At 40.8% G+C, this 13,944-nt stretch overlaps 2 long non-coding RNA genes across 2 annotated transcripts in view; both read right to left on the bottom strand.

The window, feature by feature from the left end:
- The window catches only part of LOC140510303 (uncharacterized), a 133,012-nt gene that overhangs the window by 55,617 nt on the left and 63,451 nt on the right, over window positions 1-13,944 (bottom strand). The gene's annotated exons all lie outside the window — the stretch shown is intronic.
- LOC140510299 (uncharacterized) lies at window positions 10,052-12,589 on the bottom strand. Its single transcript, XR_011969176.1, has 3 exons — window positions 12,491-12,589; window positions 10,998-11,072; window positions 10,052-10,178 (listed from the first exon to the last, which is right to left on the bottom strand). It is a non-coding gene; the product is annotated as an uncharacterized lncRNA (long non-coding RNA).

Genomic DNA, 13,944 nt, shown 5'->3' with positions numbered 1-13,944 from the left:
ATTATTGCTCAAAATATTAAAATATAAACCTGTGATCTATGCCCAGTTCACAAGCCCCAACTCCTTCTGGATTCTCTATCATGGTGCCATATATTGATAGGATTCAAAGATTAGCATGCTATGATCACATAGTTTATTATATACAGAACAAAATGGAAAGGAAATAGCTCATGTTCCTATTCAGAGGGATCCAACTTCATCCATCTACACCTTCTCTGGGTTGCTGTTTGAGACCTTTGAGTGCAGCTAAGGACTCTCAACTACCTACAATTCACAAAAATGAATAACAGAAAAGGTGTCCAAACTCCTTATCAGAATGATAGACTAGAACAGAAACAAGGAAAGGGGGGGAAGAAGGTGAAGATCAATTACCTGCCTAGGTAACCTCTCTGCTCTAGGTGTGTGACTGGAAGAGAAGACTTGGGCAGGGGGAAGTTACAGCTTTCAGACGTTAAGTCAGAGCCAGAAATAATGGGTAGGAGTTTCAGAAAGGTAGATGTCAATTCAGTGTAAGGAAAAGCTTCTTAGTAACTATAGCTGTGCAAAAGTCAATGGGCTACATTGAAAACTGACAGGTTACCCTTGCTGGACCTCCTCAGGAAGAGCCTGGGTAATCAATTGTCATCATTGCTCTGTGAGGATTTGGGGTCAGCTGGAATAGGTGTCCCATGAGGACCCTTCCATCTCTGAGATTCTGTAGCTCTCTGATTGAGGAGAACTTTCTGATGGTGATAGAGGGCTGGACTTGAAATGTGACCCTGGGCAAATCACGTAACCTCCCTCAACCTCCCTTTCCTCTTCTGTAAAATGGTGATAATAATAGCACCTACATCACAGGGTTAATTTGAAATATCAAATGTGATAATAAATGTACAGTAATTCACAAACCTTAAAGTGCTATATTATTATATTATCTGGAGAGGGTTTTTTGTGGAACATCTATGATAATATAAAGGACTTTACAATTCCTTTAACTTCCCCTGTTTAACCTCATTAAGAAAACTTTTTGCCCATTGGGTTTGTGAGGCTAGGACAGGACTTTTAGGTCAACAGCTTTCCACATTTTCCTGGTGAGATTAAGGGAAAGTGTCTCTAAAGAAACCAAGATAACTACTACGCAGGCCAGTTCTACATAGGTTTCCTTGGGAACCATTCTACCAACCCACCTGGAGATGGAGAGATAGATACTGGGGTGCAGTAGACAGGGCACCAGTCCAGAAGTCAGGAGACCTGAGATCTAGTATCTGCCAATGACTAGCTGCAATGTGACTTTTCTGGGTGTGTTTCTCATCTGTAAAATGAAGGGGATGAACCTGGTGACTTCTAAATCTCCTTCCAACTCAAAGATGCTACAGTTCTATGTGTTTCTGAACAGTCATATTAATTTGGCCAGTACCAAAGAAAAACACACACACACACCCCAAATAGTGTTTATTGACTCTAGGGTGAGGGTCTATAGGAAAGATCTGAAGATATAGATGAGACTTAAAGAAAATGCAGAAGGAAAAGCTCTCCCTGAAGAAACTTCCCTCCAGGTCCTCTGCTCAAAGAAGGCACAGTTCACATAGCACTAAGAAAAACCTTGCTCTGTGTGACTCTAGAAGGTAGAACTTAGACCATTGGGTAGGGTTCCAGGGATGGTGGAACTGAAAATAAAATAAAATTGCATTTTTGAAAAAGATAGTTATAGGAATAGAGATTTCAATTCAATATTAGGAACAACTTTCAGATAGGGCTGTCAAACCGTGTAATAGACTGACCCAGCAGGTAGTGAGTGAGCCATCCCCAGAGATATTTAAGCAGAAAATGAAGGACTACCTGCCTGAAATATTCCAGAAAGGATTCTTACAGTAGGTGAAAGGTTGAACTTGGAAAACTCTCAGGCCATTTCTATATGGTACAAAAATTAGGACACTGTGCCCCCTCCATCCGTGGGGTGAAACAGGCCAGGAAGATTTGTGGTTGTCTCTGCTAAGCTATGTATCTTAAGTTCTCTTGGACTGAATAGTTTTCCCAGCCACTATGGTCACTATGACATTGTCCCTACTTCCAAAGCATCTCTGAGTCCACAATGAATGTCCAGATCTATGCATCAGGATGTCAAGGGGGTGGGGAGAAGGAGTTTCCCTGAAGGAGACTCACATATAGAGTGCTGGGCATGAATGACACTATACATTTGTGTAACATCATCTAGAATAAAAGCACAGTTGAGATTTCCAGTAAAATTTTCTGGGTCATGTCCAGAACATCTCAGTTCTAATTCTCTGCAATTTCCTGGAAGGAAGGAAGAGGTTCTTGAACTGGAAGCTTTTTCCACAAAGCTCAGGAGCCAGGAAGTGACGTAGCTCCTATCAGGTTAATGAGGCCAGGTTACTGTGGGCAAACCCAACATATACATTTCCCAGAACTGAAATAGAAAACCCCAACCTTTCTTTCCCCCACCTAGCCCCTAGCTGTCAATGCAGGGGCCTAAGCAAGGGGTTGGTGGTGGTTAAGTTGGGGAGGGGGACAGCCCTTTCCAAAAGATCCTTTCTTACCCTAAGCCCTGGAGGCTCTAGTTGGGCAACCGAAAAAGTGATGGGGCCTAAAGGACTGAAGAGTCAAAATAAAACCAAAGCATTTGCTGCTGACCTTGGAGAATACGGAAGAATAACAGCCACAGACTAGCTGCCCAGGGCTTGAGGAAACAGGACAGAATGCCTGGTAACATCAGACATGGTGGCGGGGAAATGTCTGTTAGCCCACTCCTTCCCCAAACTGAATGTTAAATGTCACCTACAGTGTTCAAGGTGGGAGCAGTCAGCATCATGCGACCTAGAAGGGAGTGAATCTGGCTAGAGGTAGCTCAGAGATCAACCTATATTTCCCAATTGAATGAACCAGTTGTGGCTCTGTGCCATTTGGAAAGGGATAGTGATTAACTCCCTTAACATATATGTGTATAGTTTTATGTGAGTGGAAGAATGGATTGGCTACTACCATAATCATCTTCATTGGCTAATACGTTGCTCAGGAAATAGCTTCTTCAACTATTCTCATATATATTCTGACCCCAAGTAGAGATTACAAGCTCCCCAGGGACAGAGACTCTGACTTCTAATTATTTAGGATTCCTCCCCGATACAGAAAGCACCCAAGACAATACTTTGTGCATAGGAGATATTCAGTAAATGTCAAATATGATGAAACTGCAGCCAACTTCTCCCCAGCCTCCCTGCCTGGCACCAAGAGCTCTCCACAATCTGCCTTCCACCTACCTTTCCAGTCTCATTTCATTTACTCTCTTTCACCCACTTACTTCCCCATTCCAGTCAAATTGGCTTGCAAGTTGTTCCCCATACATGAGATTGTTTTCTCTTATCTCTGTGTTTTTGAACAAATGATCCCCCATGCCTGAAAAGCATGACCTCCTTACCTCTACCTCATAGAATCTCTGCCATCCTTCTAAGCTCAGCGAAGGGGCCACCTCCTACAAAAAGTCTCTCCTGGGCTCTCTCCAGTTATCAGCACCATCTCCCTCTTGAAATTATTTTGTGTTCTTTTATTTGCATCTGTATCATATCTCCACCCCCCCCCCAGTAAAATGTAAACTCATAAAGGACAGAGATAGTCAGCATCCTAAGTGCCAACGTAGTACCTCGAACATAATAGCTGCTTAATCAATTTTTGTTGAATTTAATAATAATAATAGCATTTGTATAGCTTTGTTTGTAAGGTACTATACATGTATTATCTCATTTGATCCTCACCACAACTCAGGGAGGTAGGTCCCATTATTATACACATTTTAGAGAGGAGAAGATGGATGTTGAAAGAGGTTAAATGGCTTGTCCAGGGGCACAGCTACTGTCTGAGGCCAGATGTGACCTCAGGTCTTCCTGATTCCAGGTCCAGTGTCTCATTATTTCTAGCTTCTTGTCCTTTGCTGTCACAAATAGTTCCACAAATATCATCTTCATTATCTCTCTCTTTTTGACATAGTTGTTTGAGTGTTGTCTCCTCCCTTAGAACATGCACTCCCTGAAAAGAGGGAACCTTCCCCCATTTCTTACTTTGCACAATGCCTGGCACATAGGTGCTTAATAAATGCCTGCTCACTGACTAAGTCATATTCCTTCCCGGTATGCTTTATTCACTTCCTCTCAGTGAACATTGTGCTATATATAATAGGATGAAAAAAATAGAAGGTGCTCTCTCTACATATGTAGAGTTATATCAATTTAATTCAACTGTTCTCATAGGAGAATGATATAAGAGACAAAGAGACAGACAGAGACAGACAGAGACAGAGACAGACAGAGATAAACAGAGACAGACAGAAACAGAGACAGAGAGACAGAGAAAGACACAGACAGAGACAGACACAGACAGAGAGACAGAAACAGAGATAGAGAGACAAAAACAGAGACAGAGCAGAAAGACAAACAGAGACAGAGAGAGATCTTCTGTTCCCAACCAACCAAATTCCTAGGAAAAGTTATCAAGACCCATTGCCTTCTCTTTCTCCCCTCCTACACATAAAGATAGCTCTTTATAAGGTCAACAATGATCTACTTATTAGTAAATCCAATGACCTTTTCCCAGGCTTTATCCTTCTTGACCTCTGCCAAACTGGAAACTACTGACCACTTTGTACTTCTGAATACTCTCCCCTGTTTTTGTGGTACTGCCCTATCATGGTTCTCCGTCTCTGTGTCATCATTCAGCTCCTTCAGTGCTGGTATACCCTGGCATCTTTTCCTCGGCCCTCTACACTCACTCTCAGTGATCTCAGCAGCCTCCATGGAATGGACCATCATGTCTATGCAAACAGCGCCCACATCTATGTATCCGTCCTTAGCCTCTCTCCTGAGCTTCACTGCAGCCTGACTGTTGGGCATCTCCATCTGAAAGTCCCAAAGGCACATTAAACTTAGTATATTCAGAATAGAAAACGAGATCTTACTTAACTATTTCTTCCAGTTACTCATGTTTATAATCTAGGAGTCATTCCTTGCTCTTCACTCTTAGTCACTTGCTTTTTCCCATCATCGCTAAATCCTGTTGATTCTATCTTAACGCCTCCCCATCCATCCCTTTCTCTCTACTGCCGCAAACACTCTGGTCAAAGTTCTGTTGCAATAGTTTTTCTCCCTACATCGGATCTTTTCCTCTTTCTACTCCATCCTCCACACAGCTGCCAAACTAGTGTTCCTAACTCAGTCTAACCCCATACTTGAGAAATTTCCGTGGCTCCCTGTTGCCTTAAGAATAAAAGACAACCTCCTCTGTTTGGCATTTAAAATACTTACAATCTGGCTCCAGCCTTTCCTTCCAAGTTTATTCCACATTACTCCTCCTCACATGCTACACTCCAACCACACTGGCCTAGTTGCCATTTCTATACACAATATTCCATCTCCCACATAGAGGCATTTTACATAGGCTTTCCCCCCTTAAAGCCTGCAATGCTTTTGCTCCTCACCCCCAACTCTTGGAATCCTAGCTTTCTTCCACACTTGGCTGAAATAATATACTTCAAATATCTTTTTTTTTTTTTTTTACTTTATTATCCCTGGGGTTTTTTGGTCTGTTTTCTTTTGCAACATGGCTAATATGGAAATTTTTGCATGACTGCACTTGTATAATCTATATCAAATTGTCTGCCTTCTCAAAGAGGGGGGAGGGGAGTGAGGAAGAGATTTGGAAACTCCAAATTCTTAAAAACAAATATTAAAAATTTTTGTTTACATGTAATTGAGAAAAAATATAATAAAAAATTAAATGTAAATAAATAAATTACGTCCTTCAAAGGGCTTTGCAATTTCTCTCAGTTATTAATGCTGCCAGCCCAAATCACCATGTATTTATTTTCTATAAATACCATACTGCCATATCCATGAACATGTATCCCCATTGCCTCTCCCCTCAATAGAACCCAACTCTTTATATTGCTTGCCTTCTCCAAGGAGTGGGGGAGGGGCAGGAGGGAAGGATAGAATTTGGAGCTCAACATTATTTAAAATGTTAAAAAAAGTTTTTACATGCAATTGGAAGAAGAGGAGGAGTAAGAACAGGACAAAAAGGAGAAGGAGGAAAAAGAGGAAGAGAAAAAAGAGAAGGAGGAAGAGAAGAAAGAGGAGGAGAAGGAAAAGAAGGAGGAGGAGAAGGAGAAGAAGAAGGAGGAGAATAAGAAGGAGGAGGAGGAGAATAAGAAGGAGGAGGAGAAAGAGAAGAAAAAGAAGAAGGAGAAGAAGGAGGAGGAGGAGAAGAAGAAGAAGGAGAAGGAGGAGAAGAAGAAGAAGAAGAAGAAGAAGAATTCAAGTCAATTCAACAAACATTCTTCAAGGGTCAACTTGGTGCAAGACTGTGTTGGGTATGGAGAATACAAAAATAAAACAAATGCCTGTCCTCAAGGTGCTTACAATCTACTGGGGAAGACGTATATAAAAGCAAATAAATGGAAGATAATAAAAAGTCATTTCAAGAAGGCACTAACAACTGGGTGGAATCAGGAAAGGCTTCATGAAGAATATGTCCCATGAGCAAGGCTTCAAAGGAAGCTAGGGATTCTAGGAAGTGGAGGTAAGGAGGGAGATCATTCTGATCTGGAGGTACTCCTCTGCGCACAGAGGCTACAAATGTAATGTGTATGGGGAACAGCTAGAAGGCCAGTTTGACAAGTTGGCAATGGGTAAAAGGGAAAAACATAAAATAAGACTGGAAATGTAGGTGGGAGCTCACTTCCTGTCAATTAGCATTATATGCAAGGTATTGCTCTAGAATCTAGAACGATGGGGTTTACAGATTAAACAGAAGATACACAGTATTGCCCCCAGTAGAGTTATCCCTCAAGTAGTAAACCAGGCATTTTCAGGTTGTCTCCTATACTGGAATGTTCTTCTTCATCTCTGCCTCCTGGCTTCCCTGGCTTTCTTTCAAATCTCAGCTAAAATTCTCACTTGTCCAGGAAGCCCTTTCTGCTCTTTCTTCATTTTAGTGCCTTCTCTCTGCTGATCATTTCCTTTTTATCCTGTTTATAGCTTGCTGCTACATGGTTGTTGGCATTTTGTCTCCTCCATCAGATTGCGAGGTCCTCAAAGGCAGACTGTCTTGCCTTTCTTTGTATCCCTAGAGCTTTAGCACAGTTACTGGCACACAGCAATAGCTTAATAAATGCTTTATCCATTTATATGAGGATTTTATAGAAACACAGCGTTTTTCAGCTGAAAGGCATGTTAGAGGAGTCCAACAACCTCATGTTACAGAAATTTAAGAAGTTCCTTCCCAGAAAGGGGGAATGATGTCTTAGTTGTCACATCATTTGTTTGTTGTTGAGTCAGGGTTAAGCCTATCTTTGTTCGTGACAGTGACCTCCAACTGTCCTCCAGCATACCACACTCACCACACCACAGAAAAATATGATGTCTCAGAATAAGTACAAAGAATAATATAACTCTACCACAATATTTACATGAACAATGATGAGGAAATGTTGGCGTAAGCTGAGCTAAGTAGAATTAGTCAGGGATGGCTTCCTGAAAGAGGCAAGACTTCAAACAAACTTTTGAAGATGAGGAAGAGTGTTCATTTCATCAGTGTTGCATACTGACAATCTAATGTATTAATTTGCACAGTACAACCACGGGAGAATAGAATACTATAGACTAAAGTATTAGTTCTAAGATATAAATAAAGAGGAGGTTAACAGTTCAACTGATTAAAAACTCAGAAAAGAAAAGGAGATAAAATAACCTTAATTTTGACACCTTAATTTTGGTGGGACTGCCAGGTCTATATCCCAAAGACATCAAAAAAAAAAAAAAAAGACAGGGAAAGGACCTATTTGTTTGTGATAGCTAAGAATTGGAAATTGAAGGGATGCCCATCAACTGGGAACTGGCTAAACAAGCTGTGGTATATGATTGTAAGGGAATATTATTATTTTATAAGAATTGATGAGTGGGATGATTTCAACAAAACCTGGAAAGACTTACATGAACTGATGCAAAGTGAAGAGAACAGAACCAGGAGAACATTATACACAGTAATAGCAATACTGTTTAGTGAAGAACTGTGAATGACTTTAGGCCCAGCAATACAATGATCCCAGAAAATCCCAAAGGACTATGATGAAGTATACTATCTGCCTCCAGAGAAAGAACTAAGATTGTTTGAATATAGAATGCTATTTTTCACTTTCTTTCATCTTTTTTCTTTTATTTGAGTCTTCTTGTACAAAATGATTAATATGGCAATGTTTTATATGATTGCAATAAATAAATAAATAATTTTCCGGTGGGTAGGGCAGTCTTCCTAGTACCTCTAAGATAAAATACAAACTCATTGACCTAGCATTCAAGTCCTTCCACACTGAGTCGCATAAACTTTTCTGGCTTTATTTTATTTTATTCCCTTTCGTGAATGCCATGTTCCAGCCAGAGATATGCTGAGGAATATATTACAACTGGATCTCTGAAAAACTGCAGGACAGCCTTTTAAATTTAATTTGCACTACTAACACTTTCTCCATCACTTCCTAAATTCTAGATAATAAACAGAACAATAAACCAACCCTGATTTGTAACTTGACAATTTCTGACATGTAAATGCCCACACTGAAAAATTTAATGGTCAGCTCTGTTTGAGCTGATTCCAGCACACCCCTGATTCCAATTCAATTAAATTCACTGAATATGTATTAAATCACCTACTATGCACAAGGGACTGTGCTAGGCATTGAGACATCAAGACAAAAACAAAACAATCCCTAAAGGAACAAACTAAGAGAAGGCTAGACCATTAACTAAGTACTCACCAAACTCAAAACTCCATCTTCCAGTTTCTGGCACTTATAAAAGTACACCTAAAAAGTACTTATCTTCAGTGCTGCAGAACCCTCTGAGCTCTCTCAGCCCAAGTACCCTCTTTCAAAGGAATCCTTGTCTGATCCTTCAAGTCACTGATACTTTTTCCATCCCTAATTTAGCTTGTAATATGCTCCTTGAAGACCCAGACTTTGTTCATCTCGGTAGCCCTAGTGTTTAAACACAGTGTCTTGAACATGGTAGGTGTATGATAAATGTTTGCAGAATTCAAATGAATTTTAATAACCGTAAGCTGATGGAATTTATAACTATAATAAATCAATCAAAAAGCATTTATTACATGCCTACTATGTGCCAGCATACTTGGAGATCATCTAATATAACTCTACATTTTACATACAACTTCTGACCCAAGCATCCCTAAAAAGGAACTATGGAATCACACAGACCTGGGAAGTCTGACCCCAAAAAAGTCAAGCTTTCTCTTTGGCTCTGTCCCCACCCAGGAAAAAAAAATTCTAAGGAAATCTCTAAAACAAAGTATAGGTCATGTCTAGGGCTTGCCCACAAGCAGATCAGGGGAGGGAAAGGTGGCAGCGGAGAGAGGTGTAGAAATCTCAGCTGCCTTCCCCGAAATACAAGCAAGATAAAGCTAGGGAAAAGGTCTCAGGAAAATAGCTTGGCAACAGTGGAGTAGAAAAGGAGTGGTCAGCTTTCAAAGACTTGGTGTCGAGCATTACAACTACTCATCTACAAACATGAAGATTGGTTTGATGAAAATGATGAGGAAACTCAGAAGCTTCTAAGTGAAAAAAAAACCCAAAAACTCCACAGAGTTTGCCAGCAGGATAGTTCATCCATCTCTAAGAAGGCAACATTTAATTCCATTAAAAGTAAAGTACAAGGAAAGCTTAGAGAGATGCATGAGTCCTGGCTCAGTAAGAATGTAGATGAAATTCTGTTGATAGTAACAATCCAAAGCACTTTTATGATGCCTTGAAGACTATGAGCCAAAGACCTATGGTACATCTCAACTACTCAGCACTGATGGAGCCACATTAATTAATGATAAGAACACGATCCTGGAAAGATGGGCTGAGCACTTCCATGGGGTTCTCAAATGTCATCAACCAATCCTGAAGCCATTGACCATTTACTTCATGTTGAAGTCAATCATTCTAGTCAAACTTCCACCTGAAGAAGTTCTGAATCATTAGGCTCCTCTTGTGCGGCAAAGTACTTGGAGCTGATTCTGTTCCAGTTGAGATTTACAAGGCAGGGTGCCCATTGCTCATTCAAAAGCTGACTGAAATCTATTAGGTTACATGGCAAGAGAAGGTTATCCCCCAGGAGTCCAAGGATGCTTCATGTCTATAAATGAAAAGGAAATAGGTTGTCCTGTAACAATCACAGCAGGAAGGGGAGGGGTCTCTGTTAGGCATTGCTGGCAAGATTCTTGCCAGTCCTCCTTAATAGGCTGATGCTTCACCTGGAAGATAGTCATCTACCTGAGAATTAGTGTGACTTCAGAAAAGGTCAAGGAACTATGAGAAAATATGGTGAAAAGGCCAAGGAAATATGGTGTTTGTTAGCTGACAACTCCAACAGAAATTCCAGAATCAAAACAGATGTCTGTACGCAATATTCATCAATCTAACCAAGGCCTTTGATACTGTCAGTCTTGAGGGCTTATGGAAAAGCAAGACAAAATTTGGTTGCCCGAAGGCCATCAGTATCAGATGTCAGTCACATAACAACATGCTGGCACAGGTTCTGAATAATGGACAATATCGTCTCACTTTCTCAGTCACCAATGAAGTAGGGCTGTGTGCTTGCTCCCATACTTTTTAGCATAATGTTTTTAGCTATGTTGTCAAATGCCTTCAACAAGGATGAAAATGGCATCAAAGTCAGCTATCACAATGATGGTAAATTATTTAACTTGAAACTAAGGTAGAGGGAGACTTGGTCTGTGACTTTTTGTTGGAAGATTATACACTCAATACAGCCTCTAAGACTGAGATGCAGCAGAGTATGGATCTATTCACTACCATTTATGCTAATTTTGGCCTGATGACGCACACTAAGAAAACAGAGGTTCTCCACAAATCAGCACCTCACCATCCATACCTGGAACCACTGGTCACAGCAAATGGAGAGATTTTGAATGCTATGGAAAAGTTCACTTGCCTGGGCAGTAGACTTTCCGGGGATGTGCACACAGATGGTGAGGTGAGGTTCATGTACAAACTGCTAGAGCTAGCTCTAGAAATGAAATTACAGCCAATTAGTTTTCAGATCACTGAAGCTCAGAACATGTGCCCCTCCTCCACCCTTCTCCCTTCTCATAGGTAGATTTCTTTCTTTTTCTTTTTCTTTTTTTTTTTTTTTTGGAGCAATTGGGGTTAAGTGACTTGCTCAGGGTCACACAGAAGCAGTATTTGAAGTCAGGTCCTCCTGACTCCAGGGCCCATGTTCTATCTGCTGTGCCACCTAGCTACCCCAGCAGATTCTTTTCTAAAAGACTGGGGAAAGCAGAGTCTTTTGGTGGATCTCCAGGTGCCTCCCTCTGCCTCATGATGAGTCATTACATAAAAGAGGCCTGACAGTGCAGCAAAAGTGCAGCAAAAGACTTAAAAGCAAATATTCTTAGCCTTTATTCATCATAGATTCATCTAACCATCTGGTGAAACCTATGGACCTCTGCTTAGAATAATGTTTGTAAAGGCATTTAATAAAATATATAGGATTACAAAGGAAACCAATTACATTGAAATAGTTATCAAAATATTTTTTTAAAAAACACAATTGCACAGACCCCAAGGTTAAGAATCCCTCCTAAAGAGAAAGACAACTCTCACTCTCATTCTGTCTTCTTCCACTCTTCTGAATGTATGGCTATAGCATGTATTCACATATGGTGAGGAAAGTATGTGGTGAGACTGAATTGCAAGACCCTAGATACCTCTTCTGCTTTGTGTTTCTTTTCCTGAACACAGGTGACCAAAGGGTCACCCTGGGATGAATGATTCCAGCTTTAACAGCTACATTGAGGATTCCAGAGATCTGGAATCAGTGGAACATCTAGGAGCCCAGTACCAGGAAAACTCCCTGCACCTACTGCAATGCTTCTCAGGAGGGATAAAAAGTAAAGATCATTCCTAACAAATGGAAGAGCGGAAATCATGCCCTGGTTCATCAGAAGACAGAGACCTTGAGAAAGTTAGCTGGACAATACAAAGCCAAGATCAAAATAAAATGACTATTCAGGAAGTCCCATGAACATTTGTTCATGTTTTTAGGTTGTATTAACCTAACAGAAAAGTTTAAGAGAAGTTGTGAGTTGGCAATTACTGCTTAATGTTCTAATCCTTTGTCAATAGTAAACCTGATCTTTGTTTTTTTCGTATGTGTAGAACCCATATAAAATTGAATGCCATCTCGGGGAAGGAGGGGAAGGGAGGGAGAGAAAATTTTTTTTAACTTAAGTTCTCAACATTCATTTCCACAAAATTTTGAGTTCCAAATTTTCTCCCCATCCCTCTCCTCCCCTCACCCCAAAACGCCTTGCATTCTGATTGCCCCTTCCACCAACGTGCCTTCCCTTCTAACACCCCTCCCTTCCCTTATCCCCATCTTCTCTCTTGTCCTGTAAGGCAAGATAAATTGTTATGCCCCATTACCTGTATTTCTTATTTTCCAGTTGTACACGGAAACAATTCTCAACATTTGTTCCTAAAAGTTTGAGTTCCAACTTCTCTTCCTTCCTCCCTCCTCACCCATCCCCACTGAGAAGGCAAGCAATTCAATATAGGCTATATATGCGTAGTTTTGTAAACGACTTTCGTAATAGTCATGTTGTGTAAGACTAACTATATTTCCCTCCACCCTATCCTGCCCCCCATTTCTTCTATTCTCTCTTTTGACCTTGTCCTTCCCCAAGACTGTTTACTTCTAATTGTTCCCTCCTCCCATTTGCCCTCCCTTCTATCATCCCCCCCACCCTGCTTATCCCCTTCTCCCCTACTTTCCCGACAGAAAATTTAAAACTTATGAAAGTGATTGTTGAAAACTAAAAACAAATAAATTAATTGAATTTTTTAAAAAAAGAAATTTTTTCCAAGAGTTAGTTTTGGTTTGTTTTGTTTTGATTTGATTTTTGGGGAGGAGAAGAGTCTGACTTCTCTCTTTAAAGGCAGGTATCCCCCAGGGTCACACAGCTACATGTGTCTGAGGCCATATTAGAACCAGAAAGATGAGTTTCTCACCTCAGGTCTCGTGCTCTACCCACTATGTGCCACCCAATGGCTCAATTCAATTTTATCATTATTAATATGGCAGCAACCATTTCTTATGTGCTATCAATGATGTGGGTCACCTACCCTGGAAACGCACAGCCCAGATGAGCGAGAGTAAAGGGAGCAGGGTGGAAAAGGCTGCTTTAAAGCGGTTTTGGCAATAGCAAGGAACTAGAAAGTGGGTGCCCACCAACTGGGGAATGATTCATCAAACTGCCCTACATCCACGTAATGGAATGATGTTGCTGTTTAAGAAATGACAAATGTGAAGAATTCCAAGTAAGCAAAATGAGAATAATGTACCGATGACCCCATTTAGGAAAGCAACAGTCAAAGACCCAATTCAATGGTCAATCATGACTCCAGAGGGCTGCTGATGAAGCATGCCTGCCTCCCTCCCTTCAGAAGAGAGGTGGTAGACTGCAGGTTCAGAATGAGGCGTGCATCTTTAGCAACAGCTCAGTTTTGCTTGACTGTGCTTATTTATTGCAGGGGAGGCTTCTAACGGGGGAAGTCACTGAGAAGTTACAATGTTTAAAAAAAAATAAATCAATAAAATATTTTAAAAGAAAAAAATTAAGTTGATTTAATGCCTCTCACCCAGTTCCCTCTAGTTCCAAAATCCTTTTCAGTTTCAAATCCCTTCCCCACTCTCCCACATTCACTGACTTGAGTCAGGTCATGCTATAAATATCCCTCACTGTCCTCCTAGCTGAATATTCTCTTCCTGGCTGACTGCTCTCAGTGTATGTGAGAGAGAGGGAAGAGGCCAGGGGACTTCACAAATAGCCCTGCAAACGAATGGGGCCTGGTGGGAGACAGAGAGGCCCTTTGATTCA

The sequence above is a fragment of the Notamacropus eugenii genome, chromosome 1 (assembly GCF_028372415.1).
Source record: "Notamacropus eugenii isolate mMacEug1 chromosome 1, mMacEug1.pri_v2, whole genome shotgun sequence".
In the NCBI taxonomy this organism is placed as follows: Eukaryota; Metazoa; Chordata; class Mammalia; order Diprotodontia; family Macropodidae; genus Notamacropus; species Notamacropus eugenii.
This window is presented reverse-complemented; position numbering and strand designations above follow the sequence as displayed.